This window comes from Chiloscyllium plagiosum, unplaced genomic scaffold (genome assembly GCF_037043375.1).
Source record: "Chiloscyllium plagiosum isolate Xiang-an unplaced genomic scaffold, Cpla_swu_hap1 HiC_scaffold_50, whole genome shotgun sequence".
In the NCBI taxonomy this organism is placed as follows: Eukaryota; Metazoa; Chordata; class Chondrichthyes; order Orectolobiformes; family Hemiscylliidae; genus Chiloscyllium; species Chiloscyllium plagiosum.
The window spans coordinates 60,351,992-60,365,423 of NW_028270188.1; the positions used below are offsets into that span (position 1 = coordinate 60,351,992).

General features: G+C 56.7%; 1 long non-coding RNA gene across 1 annotated transcript in view; it reads right to left on the reverse strand.

Annotated features, from left to right (window-relative positions):
* Positions 1-13,432, reverse strand: part of LOC148135334 (uncharacterized) — a 98,720-nt gene that overhangs the window by 37,873 nt on the left and 47,415 nt on the right. Inside the window, exon 2 of the long non-coding RNA XR_015755386.1 lies at positions 7,380-7,508. This is a non-coding gene — a long non-coding RNA (uncharacterized LOC148135334). The remainder of the gene's footprint in view (positions 1-7,379; positions 7,509-13,432) is intronic.

Consider the following 13,432-nt stretch of genomic DNA (forward strand, 5'->3'; position numbering starts at 1 on the left):
GAGACGGTAGAGAGAAGGGGAGAGAGGAGGGAAGAGAGAGGGGAAAGAGGGGGAGAGGGGGGAGAGAGGGGGAAGAGAGAGACGCGGTAGAGAGAGATAGAGAGGGGGAAGAGAGATGGGGGAGAGAGGGGGAGAGAGAAGGGAGAGAGAGGGGGTGAGAGAGGGAGGGAGTGAGAGAGGGAGAAAGAGCGAGGTGACAGAGTGAGGGGAGAGAGAGGGGCAGAGAGAGGGGCAGAGAGAATGGGCGAGAGAGGGAGGGTGAAAGTGGGAAGGAAGCAAGGGAGAAGGGGCAAGGGAGAGGAGGAGAGAGAAGGAGAGAGACGGGGAGAGAGAGAGGCAAGAGAGAGGGGGAGAGAGAGTGAGCGTGGAGAGAGAGGGGGAGAGAGGAGAGAGGGGAAGAGAGCGGGGAGGGAAAGTGGGGGAAGAGAGATGGGGAGAGGGTAGGGGTGAGTGAGGGGGTTGAGAGAGAGAGGGAGAGAGAGGGGAGAGGGAAGGGGCAGAGAGAATGGGAGACAGGAGGAGAGGGAGGAGAGACGGGGAGAGCGACGGGGAGAGGGGGGAGAGACAGGGGGAGAGAGGGGGAGGGAGAGGAAGGGGGCAAGGGAAGGGGAGAGAGGGGGACAGAAAGGGGGTGAGAGAGGGGAGAGAGAGCGCACGAGAGTGGACGAGAGAGGCGGGCAAGGGGGCGAGATGGGGTGAGAGAGAGGGGAGAAAGAGCGGGGGAGAGAGAGAGGGAGAGAGAGGGTGCGAGAGAGAGGGTGGGAGAGAGAGGGGGAGAGGGAGGGGAGAGAGAGGCGGGAGAGAGGGGGAGAGGCGGGAGACACGGGGAGAGATTGGGGAGAGACAGGGGAGAGTTGGGGGGGCGATAGAAGGGACAAGAGAGGGGATGAGAGTGGGTGGCGAGAGAGTGGGGCGAGACAGGAGGGTGAGAGAGGGGTGCGAGAAAGAGGGAGATGGGTGAAAGAAATGTGGAGAGACAGGGGGCAGAGAGAGAGAGAGTGTGGGGAGGTGGAAAAGAGAGCGGGAGAGTGAGAGTGAGAAAGTGGGGGAGAGATAGAGGGGGAGAGAGAGGGTAAGAGAGAGAGGGGGAGAGAGAGTGGAGAGACGGGGCGAGAGAGCAGGGGTGAGAGAGCGGGGGCGAGAGAGCGGGAAATGAGAGAGGGGGGCAGAGAGTGGGGGAGAGAGAGGGAGAGAGAGGGTGGAGAGGGGGCGAGAGAGGGGTCGAGAGGGGGTGAGAGAGAGGGGAGAGAGAGGGGGAGTGAGGATGCGAGAGAGCAGGGTAGAGAGAGGGGGAGAGAGGGGTCGAGAGAGGGGGAGAGAGAGGGGGCGTGAGAGGGTGGCGGGACAGGGGGAGAGGGGGTGTAGAGAGAGCAGGGAGAGAGAGGGTAGAGAGAGGGGTGAGGCAGGGGCGGAGAGAGAGAGAGACAGTGGAGAGAAAGGCAGAAGAGAGCGCGGGAGAGTGAGAGGGAGAGAGACGGGGAGTGATAGAGGGGGAGAGACAGGGCGAGTGAGAGAAAGAGAGGGTGAGAGAGGGGAGAGAGGGAGGTGAGATAGAGGGGTGAGAGCGCGGTGGTAAGAGAGCAGGGGCGAGAGAGCGGGGGTGAGAGTGCAGGGAATGAGAGAGAGAGGGGGAGAGAGGGGGTAGAGGGGGAGAGAGAGGAGAGGAGAGAGGGAGGGGGAGAGGGAGAGGGAGAGAGAGGGGGAGAGAGAGGGGGTGAGAGAGGGGGGAGAGGGGGGAGAGCCGGGGAGAGCGACAGGGAGAGGGGGAGAGAGACGGGGAGAGAGATGAAAAGGGAGACGAAGGGGGCGAGGGAGGTGTAGGGGGGACAGAAAGGGGGTGAGAGAGCGGTGAGAGAGCTCAGGGAGTGAGAAGGGAGAGAGATGGGGAGAGTGATGGGGAAAGAGACGGCGAGAGTGAGCGGGAGAGAAAGGGGACAGGGGAGCACGAGAGGGGCGAGAGAGGCGGGCAAGGGGGGGTGAGAGGGGGTGAGAGAGGATCCGAGAGAGATGGGTAGAGAAAGAGGGGAGTGAGAGAGGGTGGCGAGAGAGGGGGCGAGGCAGGGGGTGAGAGGGGGCGAGACAGGGGGTGAGAGGGGGAGAGGGGGGAGGTGGAGTAGAGAGAGCAGGAAGAGAGAGGGGAGAGAGAGGGGAGAGATGGGGGAGAGAGAGAGTTTGGAGAGAAAGGCGGAAGAGAGAGCGGGAGAGTGTGAGGGAGAGAGAGGGGGAGCGATAGAGGGGGAGAGACAGGGTGAGAGAGAGAAAGAGAGGGTGAGAGAGAGGTGAGAGAGGGAGGTGAGAGAGACGGGGTGAGAGAGCGGTGTTAAGAGAGCGGGGTGTTAGAGAGAGGGGGCAGAGAGTGGGGGAGCAAGAGGGGAGAGAGTGGTGGAGTGAAAGAGGAGGAGAGAGAGGAGGAGGGGGAGGGGGAGAGAGACGGGTAGAGTGACGGGGAGAGGTGGGAGAGAGACAGAGGGAGTGGGGGGGAGAGGGGGGCGAGATAGGAGGCGAGAGTGGGGGGTGAGAGAGGGGGGAGAGGGGGGCAGAGAGAGAGAGTGTGGAGAGAAATGGGGGAAGAGAGACCAGGAGAGTGAGAGGGAGAGAGGGGGAGGGAGGGGGATGAGAGAGCGGGGGTGAGAGCGGGGTGTGAGAGGGAGGGCAGACAGTGGGCTGGAGAGAGAGGGAGAGATAGTGGGGGGAGAGAGATGGGGAGAGAGAGGGGGAGAGAATGGGGAGAGGGAGGAGGAGAGACAGGGAGAGAGAGAGGGGAAGGGAGAGGAAGGTGCGAGGGATGGTGAGAGAGGGGGACAGAAAGGGGGTGAGAGTGGGGTGAGAGAGAGGGGAGAGAGATGGGGAGAGAGTAGGGGAAGAGAGTGGGGGAGAGAGAGGGAAGAGTGAGGGGGAGAGAGGGGGGTAGAGACGGGGCGAGAGAGGGGGATGGAGAGGAAGGTGCGAGGGAGGGGGAGAGAGGCGGACAGAGAGGGGGTGAGAGCGGGGGGAGAGAAAAGGGAGAGAGATGGGGGTGAGAGTGGGGAAAGAGAGTGGGGAGTGAGGGGGAGAGAGAGGGGGAGAGGGAGGGGAGATAGAAGGGTAGAGAGACGGGGAGAGCGACGGGGAGAGTGACGGGGAGAGGGGGAGAGGCGGGGAGAGAGTGTGGGAAGGAGAGGAAGGGGGCGAGGGAGGTGGAGTGAGGTGGACTGAAAGAGGGTGAGAGTGGGGGGAGAGAGAGGGGCAGAGAGAGGGGAGAGTGAGAGGGTGAGAGAGTTAGGGAGTGAGAGACGGAGAGAGAGAGGGGGAGAGATTTAGGCGACAGACTTGGTGAAGAGTGAGGGGGGAAGAGAGAGTTTGAGGGGTAGAGAGAGAAGGTGAGCGGGGTAGAGAGAGACGGGGATAGAGAGAGTGGATGAGAGATGGGGTAGAAAGAGTGGAGAGAGAAGGGGAGAGAAGGGGAAAGGAGAGAGGGGTTAGAGGGGCAGAGTGGGGGTGAGAGAGGGGAGAGTCGGGGGGGAGAGAGAGAGGAGAGAGAGGAGAGAGGGAGGCGGCCAGAGGTAGGGGGACAGAGGGAGGGGAACAGAGGAAGGGGGACAGAGAATCGACAGAGAGAGAGAGAGAGGGGAGACAGAGGGGGGAGAGAGAGGGGGAGCGTGGGGGAGAGAGAGGGGAGAGTCGGGTGCCAGAAGGAGGGGGACAGAGAATCGAGGGAGAGAGAGGGGGAGAGAGAGGGGAGAGAGAGGGGGAGAGAGAGGAAGAGAGAGTGGAGGGAGAGAGAGTGGGGTAGGGAGTGGTGGAGGGAGAGGGTTAGGGAGGAAGGGAGTGAGAGAGAGTGGGAGAGAACTAGATGACAGAGTGGGGGAGATTTAGTGAAGAGAGAGAGGGGGAGAGAGAGAGAGTGAGGGGTAGGGGGTGCGAGAGAGAGATGCCAAGAGAGGCGCTGAGAGAGACGGTAGAGAGAAGGGGAGAGAGGAGGGGAGAGAGGCGGGGAGAGTGGACGGGAGAGAGAGGGAAGAGAGAGAGGTGGTAGAGAGAGATAGAGAGGGGGAAGAGAGACGGGGGGGGGGGGAGAGAGGGGAGAGAGAAGGGGGTGAGAGAGGGAGGAAGTGAAAGAGGGAGGGAGAGTGAGGCGACAGAGTGAGTGGAGACAAAGGGGCAGAGAGAGGGGCAGAGTGATACGGGCGAGAGAGGGAGGGCGAAAGGAGGAAGGAGAGGAGGCAAGGGAGAAGGGGCAAGGGAGAGGGGTAGTGAGGAGGAGAGAGATGGTGAGAGAGAGGCAAGAGAGACGGGGAGAGAGAGGGAGGGGGAAAGAGGGGAGAGAGGGGGCAGAAGCGTGGTGAGAAAGTGGGGGAAGAGAGATGGGCAGAGTGTGGGGGAGAGCGTGGGGGTGAGTGGGGGGAGAGAGAGGGAGGGGGGAGAGAGGGGGAGAGAGGGGGAGAGAGGGGCAGAAAGCGGGGGGAGAAAGTGGGGGAAGAGAGATGGGGAGAGTGTGGGGGTGAGTGAGGGGGTGAGAGAGAGGGGGAGGGAGAAGGAAGGGGAGAGAGGGGGTAGAAAGGGGAGAGAGAGCGGGAGAGACGGGGCAGAAGCATGGTGAGAAAGTGGGGAAAGAGAGATGGGGAGAGTGTGGATGTGAGTGAGGGGAGTGAGAGAGAGAGGGAGAGAGAGTGGAGGGAGTGGTGGGGAGAGAGAGGGGAGAGGGAAGGGGAGAGAGAGGTGGAGAGATAGAGGGGGAGAGATAGAGGGGGAGAGACAGGGCGAGAGAGACAAAGAGAGGGTGAGAGAGTGGAGAGAGGGAGGTGAGAGAGGGATGGTGAGAGAGCGGGGGCAGAGAATGGGGAGAGAGTGGGGGGGCGATAGAGGGGCAGAGAGGGGGAGAGACGGGTAGATTGACGAGGAGGGGGGAGAGACGGGGAGAGACGGGGCGAGAGAGAGAGGCGCGAGAGAGCGGGCAGAGAGAGAGAGTGTGGAGAGAAAGGGGGAAGAGTGAGAGGGAGAGAGAGGGGGAGTGAGAGGGGAGAGAGTTTGGTGAGGGGGGCAAGAGGGGGAGAGGGGGAGAAAGAGGGGTCAGAGACAGAGAGTGTGTAGAGAAAGTGGGAAGAGAAAGCGAGAGAGATAGAGAGGGAGAGAGAGCGGGAGAGAGGTTTTTTTTTAGATTACTTAGATTAGATTAGATTACTTACAGTGTGGAAACAGGCCCTTCGGCCCAACAAGTCCACACCGACCCGCCGAAGCGTATACCATCCAGACCCATACTCCTACACTTAACGCTTCACCTAACACTACGGACAATTTAGCATGTTCAATTCACCTAACCTGCACATTTTTGGATTGTGGGAGGAAACCGGAGCACCCGGAGGAAACCCACGCAGACACGGGGAGAATGTGCAAACTCCTCACAGAGAGTCGCCTAGGCGGGAATTGAACCCGGGTCTCTGGCGCTGTGAGGCAGCAGTGCTAACCACTGTGCCACCGTGCCGCCCATGAGAGAGTTTGGTGAGAGAGGGGGGATGGGAGAGGGGGGCAAGAGAGGGGGAGAGAGGGGGAGAAAGAGGGGTCAGAGACAGAGAGTGTGTAGAGAAAGGGGGAAGAGAAAGTGAGAGAGGTTGGTGAGAGAGTGGGGGTGAGAAAGCGGGGGTGAGAGCGCGGGGGGTGAGATTGAGGGGGAAGACAGTGAGGGAGAGAGAGAGGGGAAGAGAGTGGGGAGAGAGAGGGAGAGTGAGGGGAGAGGGAGGGGAGAGAGAGGGGGAGAGAGAGTGGGGAGAGACAGGCAGAGCGACGGGGAGGGGGGAGAGATGGAAGGAGAGAGGGGGAGGGAGATGAAGGGGGCGAGGGAGGGGGTTAGAGAGGGGACAGAAAGGGGATGAGAGAGGGGGAGAGAGCACGGGGAGAGAGAGGGGAGAGAGAGGGGAGAGTGGGGGCGCGAGAGGAATGCGAGAGTGGGCTAGAGGGGGTGAGAGAGGGGGAGAGAGAGAGGGTGCGAGACAGAGAGGGTAGAGAGAGAAGGGTGGAGAGAGATGGGGCGAGAGAGGGGGCGAGAGACGGTGGCGACTAAGTCGGGCGAGGGTGAGAAAGCGGGTGAGAGAGGGGGCGAGAGAGGGTGGCGAGTGAGGGGGGCGAGACGGGGGTGTGAGAAAGCGGGCAAGAGAGGGGGAGAGAGAGTTGGAGAGGTGGCAGAAAGAAAGAGTGTGGAGAGAAAGGGGGGAGAGAGAGCGGGAGAGTGAGGGGGAGAGATAGAGGGAGAGAGAGTGTGGTGGGGGGAGAGAGGGGAGAGGGGGAGAGAGAGGGGGACAGTGAGAGCGGACGAGAGAGTGAGGGTGAAAGTGGGGGGGTTAGATCAGTGGGTGAGAGAGGGGGCGAGAGAGTGGGGAGAAAGTGGGGGAAGACAGATGGGGAGAGTGTGGGGTTGAGTGAGGGGGTAAGGGAGAAGGAAGGGGAGAGAGGGGATAGAGAGTGGGGGAGAGTGAGAGAGAGGGGAGAAGGTTCGGTGACAGAGTGGGGAGAGAGAGAGTGACGGGTAGAGAGAGGGTGTGAGAGAGAGACGGTGAGAGCGCGGTGAGAGGGGGGTGAGAGAGCGGGGTGAGAGAGCGGGGTGAGAGAGAGGGGGGAGAGAGAGGGGGGAGAGAGAGGAGGGAGAGAGTGGGGAGAGAGAGTGGGGAGAGAGAGAGTGGGGGAGAGAGGAGGCAGAGATGGGGGTGAAAATGAGAGAAAGCGGATAGAGAGAGTCAGGGGTGAGAGATGGGGAGAGCGAGGTGCGAGCAAGAGAGACGGGCGAGAGAGGGTTGAGCGAGAGAGAGAGAGGTGCAAGTGTGAGTGAGTAGTGAAGGGACGGAAATGAGAGAGAGTCTGAGAGATCAAGAGAGAGTGCGATGAGTGGACAAGGGAGAGAAAGTGAGAGAGAGAGAAAGATAGACAGAGGGGGAGAGCGAGATATGGAGAGATACAGGGCGAGCTAGAGAGAGAGGGACATGAGTGAGAGGCACTCGGGGGAGAGAGAGAGAGAGAGAGAGTCAGGTGAGCGAGAGGGATGAGGTGGAGAGTGAGTGAGTGGGTGAGAGAGAGTGAGTGAGAGGAAGAGAGATAGAGAGAGAAGGTGAGAGAGGGGCTGAGAGAGAATGGGAGTGAGAGGGTGAGAGATAGAGAGTGAGGGAGTGAGGGTGTGAGAGAGGGGATCGAGAAAAAGAGACAGAGTCAGAGAGAGACAGAGAGAGATGTCTCAGTGAGGACCAGTACAGCAGAGGTGAGAGCAGGACCCTCACAGGATGGTTGGAATGTAGCCTAGAATGTTGCTGTGTATCTGTCCCCCTTCTCTCTGTCACCCTCCTCTCTGTATCTATAGCCTGTCTTCCAGGTCTGAATACAGAAGGCCCTGTGCTGTTTGCTGTGAGTGCTCTTACCGGCTGCAGGATTTACTGAAGGTTCCAGACCTCCCTCTCCATTTCTCTCTGACTGACCAACCGTCTTTGTTGTGGTTATGGACGAGACAGGAGTTAGGAATTCAGCTGAGACAGGGACATCCTGATTACCTGCAGGAGATAGAGAAACAAACAGAATGGGAAATTAGACTGATGCAGTGAGGGTTACACATGGAGAATGGCATTGAATCCCACAGAGATCTGGAAAATCCCAGTCACCATCCCTGGCCTGTGCTGCTGCGTCTCTCTGGAGTGGAGAATTCTGTTGGCTCAGGATCTGGAGTAGCTGCAAGAGCGAGAGAAGTTGACAGAGGCAGCAATTAGACCCACACAGTGAGGGATACCACATGGAGAGAGACTGAGTGATATCACCAGAGTGCAGGACGGTATCAGGATCACACAATGGTCATGATGAAAGGGTTGTGATTCATGATGCACTGGGATGAGTACTCACTGACGGTTGAGCTATGAGTAGGACAGGTGATGGCCTCGTGCTATTCTCCCCTGACTGTTCATCCAGATGTTAATGCCGGTGTCCAGTATAACCCATCTAACTACCTAATATCCTTTCGGGAGGGAAATCTGTTATAGGCAGCGGGTCTGGCCTACACATGATCCAGACCCAGAGCGATGGGGTTGACTCTGAACTACTCTCTGTAATGATCCAGCAAAACACTCAGCTCAAGGGCAGCTCAGGGTGGGCACGCGATGCTGCCCAGCCAGAGACAGCAACATCCCATGAGTGAATTAGACATAACATTGGTGGGACCAGTGTCCTGGCCAATCATGTCAGCAGGCTTATGGGCAGGACATTACACTGACAGAGAGGATGCAGGGCCAGGGTTCAGGTGAAAGGAGCTTTCCAACTCCAAACAGAAATGGCAATGTAGCTGAAGACAAGCAGAAAGGATCAGGGAGAGACAGAATTTAACTGAAACTGTACATCAGTGAATTGGACTGTGATAAGAAATTGTGGAAAGAGTCAGTCGTAATGTTCTTTTTTTTGGACTGGCTAAAGTCTCTGCAAAAAGGTGGATGGACTGTGGTACGGAGATAAATGGGAATTAGTGGTGACACGGCGAACAAAAGGTGGAACATGAATATTCTATGGTACACCTCCTTGAGGGGTCTCAGGGAGAGCAGGATGGGTAACCCTGACAGTAATGGTAACAAAGGCAGTACAGAGAAAGCATTTTGGCCTCAGATGATACAGCTGAATCAGCCTGAATGCAGTTTCTGGGTAACACATGACAAAAACACAAGCAGGAGAAGAGTTTTGAGGCTGCCTAACAGCATTCCAATGCTCAACCCTGTTACACATTCCAATGAATTCCTGTGTACTGCAAAGGCACTGTGATCATTTTGGGAGACTTCAGTCTTTGTATAATCTGGGACAGTCACATTGGCAAAAGTGATGTTCTCCAAACTCCTCTTTGAATGTTTCTGTCAGTGTTTGTTTGAATAACACATTGTGCAAATGGCCAGGGACGTGACTATCTCAGATCGACCGTTGGGTGATGATGCTGAGGGAAGGAATAATGTCACATTGAGATATCCTCTGGGAAATTGCAGTATATTGGAATTCAGTGAGATGATGGATTTTTAAAGTGACGAGAAAGCACACCCTACAATCACAACCAAAGCCATTGACATGTGTTTGAGAGGAGAACTGACCAAGGTAAACAGGGGAAACAGTGAAGTGTATGGCTGGTAATGGACAGTACAAAACATTTACAGTCATAGAGAGGTACAGCACAGAAACAGGGCCTCCGGTCCAACTCATCCACGCCACCCACATATCCTAACATAATCTCATCACATTTGCCAGCACTTGGCCCAAATCCCTCTCAACCCTTCCTGTTCGTATACCCATCCAGATGCTTTTTAAATGAAGTAATTGTACCAGTCTCCACCACTTCATCTGGCAGGTCATTCCATACAAGCAACATGCTCCACAACAAAACGTTGTCCCTTACATTCCTTTTATATCTTTCCCCTCTCATCTTGAACCTAGACACTGCAGTTCTGGACTACACCACCCCAGGGAAAAGACCTTGTCTGTTATTACTAACCATGCCTCTCATGGTTTTATAAACCTCCATATGGATACCCCTCAGCCTCAGACATTCCAGGGAAAACAGCCCCAATCCATTTATCCTCTCCCTTTAGCTCAAATCCTACAATCCTGTCAGCATCTTTGTAAATTTTTACTGAACCCTTTCAATTTATGCAATATCCTTCCAATAGGGAGGAGACAAGAATTGCATGCAATATTCCAAAAGTGGCTTATCCAATGTCCTGTACAGCCACAACATGACCTCCAAACTCCTCTACTCAATGTACAGATCAGTAAACACAAGCGTACCAGACACCTTCTTCACTATCCTATCGACTCACAATTCTCCTTTCAAGGAACAATGAACCTGCACTCCAAGGTATCTTTGTTCAGAAACACTCCTTGGGACCTTAATATTAAGTGTATAAGTCCTGCGAAGAGTTGCTTTCCCAAAATGCAGCACCACCCATTTATCTAAATGAAGCTCCATCTGCCACTCCTCCGCCCATTGGCCCACCAGTTCACCATCCCGTTGTAATGTGAAGGAACATTCTTCACTTTCCACTACACCTCCAATTTTGGTGTCATCTGCAAATTTACTAACTATACCTGCTATGTTCACATCCAAATCATTGATATAATTAATGGAAAATAGTGGACGCAGCACCGATCCTTGTGGCACTCCACTGGTCACAGGTCTCCAGTCTGAAAAAACAATCCTCCACAACCACCCTCTGTCGTCAGCCTTCGTGCCAGTTCTGTATCCAAATGGCTGGTTTTCCCTGTATTCCATGAGACCTATCCTTGCTCTCCAATCTCCCATGTGGAAACATTTCGAATACCTTACTGAAGTCCATATCACTCACACCCACCGCTCTGCCCTCATCAATCCTTTTGTTACTTCTTCAAAAAACGCAATACCTTGAGACATGATTTCCCACGGACTATCCCCAATTAGACATTGCCTTTCGAAACACATGTAATTCCTGACCCTCATATATCCGTCTTTCAATATGCGCACGACTGACGTCAGGCGTACCAGTCTGTAGTTCCCTGGCTTGTCCTGACCACCCGTCTTAAACAGTGGCACCACGTTCGCCCAACCTCCATCATCTGGCACCTCACCTGTGTCTATCGATGATACAAATATTTCAGCATGGGGCACAACAATCACTTCACTAGCTTCCCACAGAGATCGAGAGTATACCTGATAAGGTCCTGGGGATTTATCCAGCTTTAACCATTTCAAGACATCCAGCACCTCCACCTCTGTAAGGTGGACATTTTGCAAGATGACATCATATATTTCCCAATGTTCTTTCCCAAACCGTCATCCTGTTCTATATCTTCCATGCCGTTCTCTACAGGAAAGACTTGTTCAGTATCTCCCCAATCTCCTGCAGTTCCACGTGCAGGCTGTCTTGAACTTTGAGGGGCACGATTCACTCCCCAGTGACCCTTTGGCATTTATACATTTGTAAAAGATCTTTGGATTCTCCTTAACTGTAATTGGTAAAGCAAACTCATGTCCCATTTTTGGCCTTCTTATTTCCCTCTAACCCTACACAACACTGCACTCACCCCCTCCCTGACTGATCCCTACCCAACACTGCACTCTCCCCCTCCCTGACTGATCCCTACCCAACACTGCACTCACCCCCTCCCTGACTGATCCCTACCCAACACTGCAATCTCCCCCTCCCTGACTGATCTCTACCCAACACTGCACTCACCCCCTCCCTGACTGATCCCTACCCAACACTGCACTCTCCCCCTCCCTGACTGATCCCTACACATCACTGCACTCACCCCCTCCCTGACTGATCCCTACCCAACACTGCACTCACCCCCTCCCTGACTGATCCCTACCCAACACTGCACTCTCCCCCTCCCTGACTGATCCCTACCCAACACTGCAATCTCCCCCTCCCTGACTGATCCCTACCCAACACTGCACTCACCCCCTCCCTGACTGATCCCTACCCAACACTGCACTCACCCCCTCCCTGACTGATCCCTACCCAACACTGCACTCTCCCCCTCCCTGACTGATCCCTACCCAACACTGCACTCTCCCCCTCCCTGACTGATCCCTACCCAACACTGCACTCACCCCCTCCCTGACTGATCCCTACCCAACACTGCAATCTCCCCCTCCCTGACTGATCCCTACCCAACACTGCACTCACCCCCTCCCTGACTGATCCCTACCCAACACTGCAATCTCCCCCTCCCTGACTGATCCCTACCCAACACTGCACTCTCCCCCTCCCTGACTGATCCCTACCCAACACTGCACTCTCCCCCTCCCTGACTGATCCCTACCCAACACTGCAATCTCCCCCTCCCTGACTGATCCCTACCCAACACTGCACTCACCCCCCTCCCTGACTGACCCCTACCCAACACTGCACTCTCCCCCTCCCTGACTGATCCCTACCCAACACTGCACTCACCCCCTCACTGACTGATCCCTACCCAACACTGCACTCACCCCCTCCCTGACTGACCCCTACCCAACACTGCACTCTCCCCCTCCCTGACTGATCCCTACCCAACACTGCACTCACCCCCTCCCTGACTGACCCCTACCCAACACTGCACTCACCCCCTCCCTGACTGACCCCTACCCAACACTGCACTCACCCCCTCCCTGACTGACCCCTACACAACACTGCACTCACCCCCTCCCTGACTGACCCCTACCCAACACTGCACTCACCCCCTCCCTGACTGATCCCTACCCAACACTGCACTCACCCCCTCCCTGACTGATCCCTACACAACACTGCACTCACCCCCTCCCTGACTGATCCCTACCCAACACTGCACTCACCCCCTCCCTGACTGATCCCTACCCAACACTGCACTCTCCCCCTCCCTGACTGATCCCCACCCAACACTGCACTCACCCCCTCCCTGACTGACCCCTACCCAACACTGCACTCACCCCCTCCCTGACTGATCCCTACCCAACACTGCACTCACCCCCTCCCTGACTGATCCCTACACAACACTGCACTCACCCCCTCCCTGACTGATCCCTACCCAACACTGCACTCACCCCCTCCCTGACTGATCCCTACCCAACACTGCAATCACCCCCTCCCTGACTGATCCCTACCCAACACTGCACTCACCCCCTCCCTGACTGACCCCTACACAACACTGCACTCACCCCCTCCCTGACTGACCCCTACACAACACTGCACTCACCCCCTCCCTGACTGACCCCTACCCAACACTGCACTCACCCCCTCCCTGACTGACCCCTACACAACACTGCACTCACCCCCTCCCTGACTGACCCCTACCCAACACTGCACTCACCCCCTCCCTGACTGATCCCTACCCAACACTGCACTCTCCCCCTCCCTGGCTGATCCCTGCCCAACACTGCACTCACCCCCTCCCTGACTGATCCCTACCCAACACTGCACTCACCCCCCTCCCTGACTGATCCCTACCCAACACTGCACTCTCCCCCTCCCTGACTGATCCCTACCCAACACTGCACTCTCCCCCTCCCTGACTGATCCCTACACAACACTGCAATCTCCCCCTCCCTGACTGATCCCTCCCCAACACTGCACTCTCCCCCTCCCTGACCGACCCCTACCCAACACTGCACTCACCCCCTCCCTGACTGATCCCTAAACAACACTGCACTCACCCCCCTCCCTGACTGATTCCTCCCCAACACTGCACTCTCCCCCTCCCTGACTGATCCCTCCCCAACACTGCAATCACCCCCTCCCTGACTGATCCCCACCCAACACTGCACTCACCCCCTTCCTGACTGATCGCTAACCCAACACTGCAATCTCCCCCTTCCTTATTGATCCCTACCCAACACTGCACACTGCCCTCACCACTCCCCACACCCCCCCCCCGCCCCCACCCCGGAAGATTCGATCGCATGAAATCCAGGGTGCGTGAGCAAACTGAGTACACAATTGGCTTCATGGTAGAAAGCAGA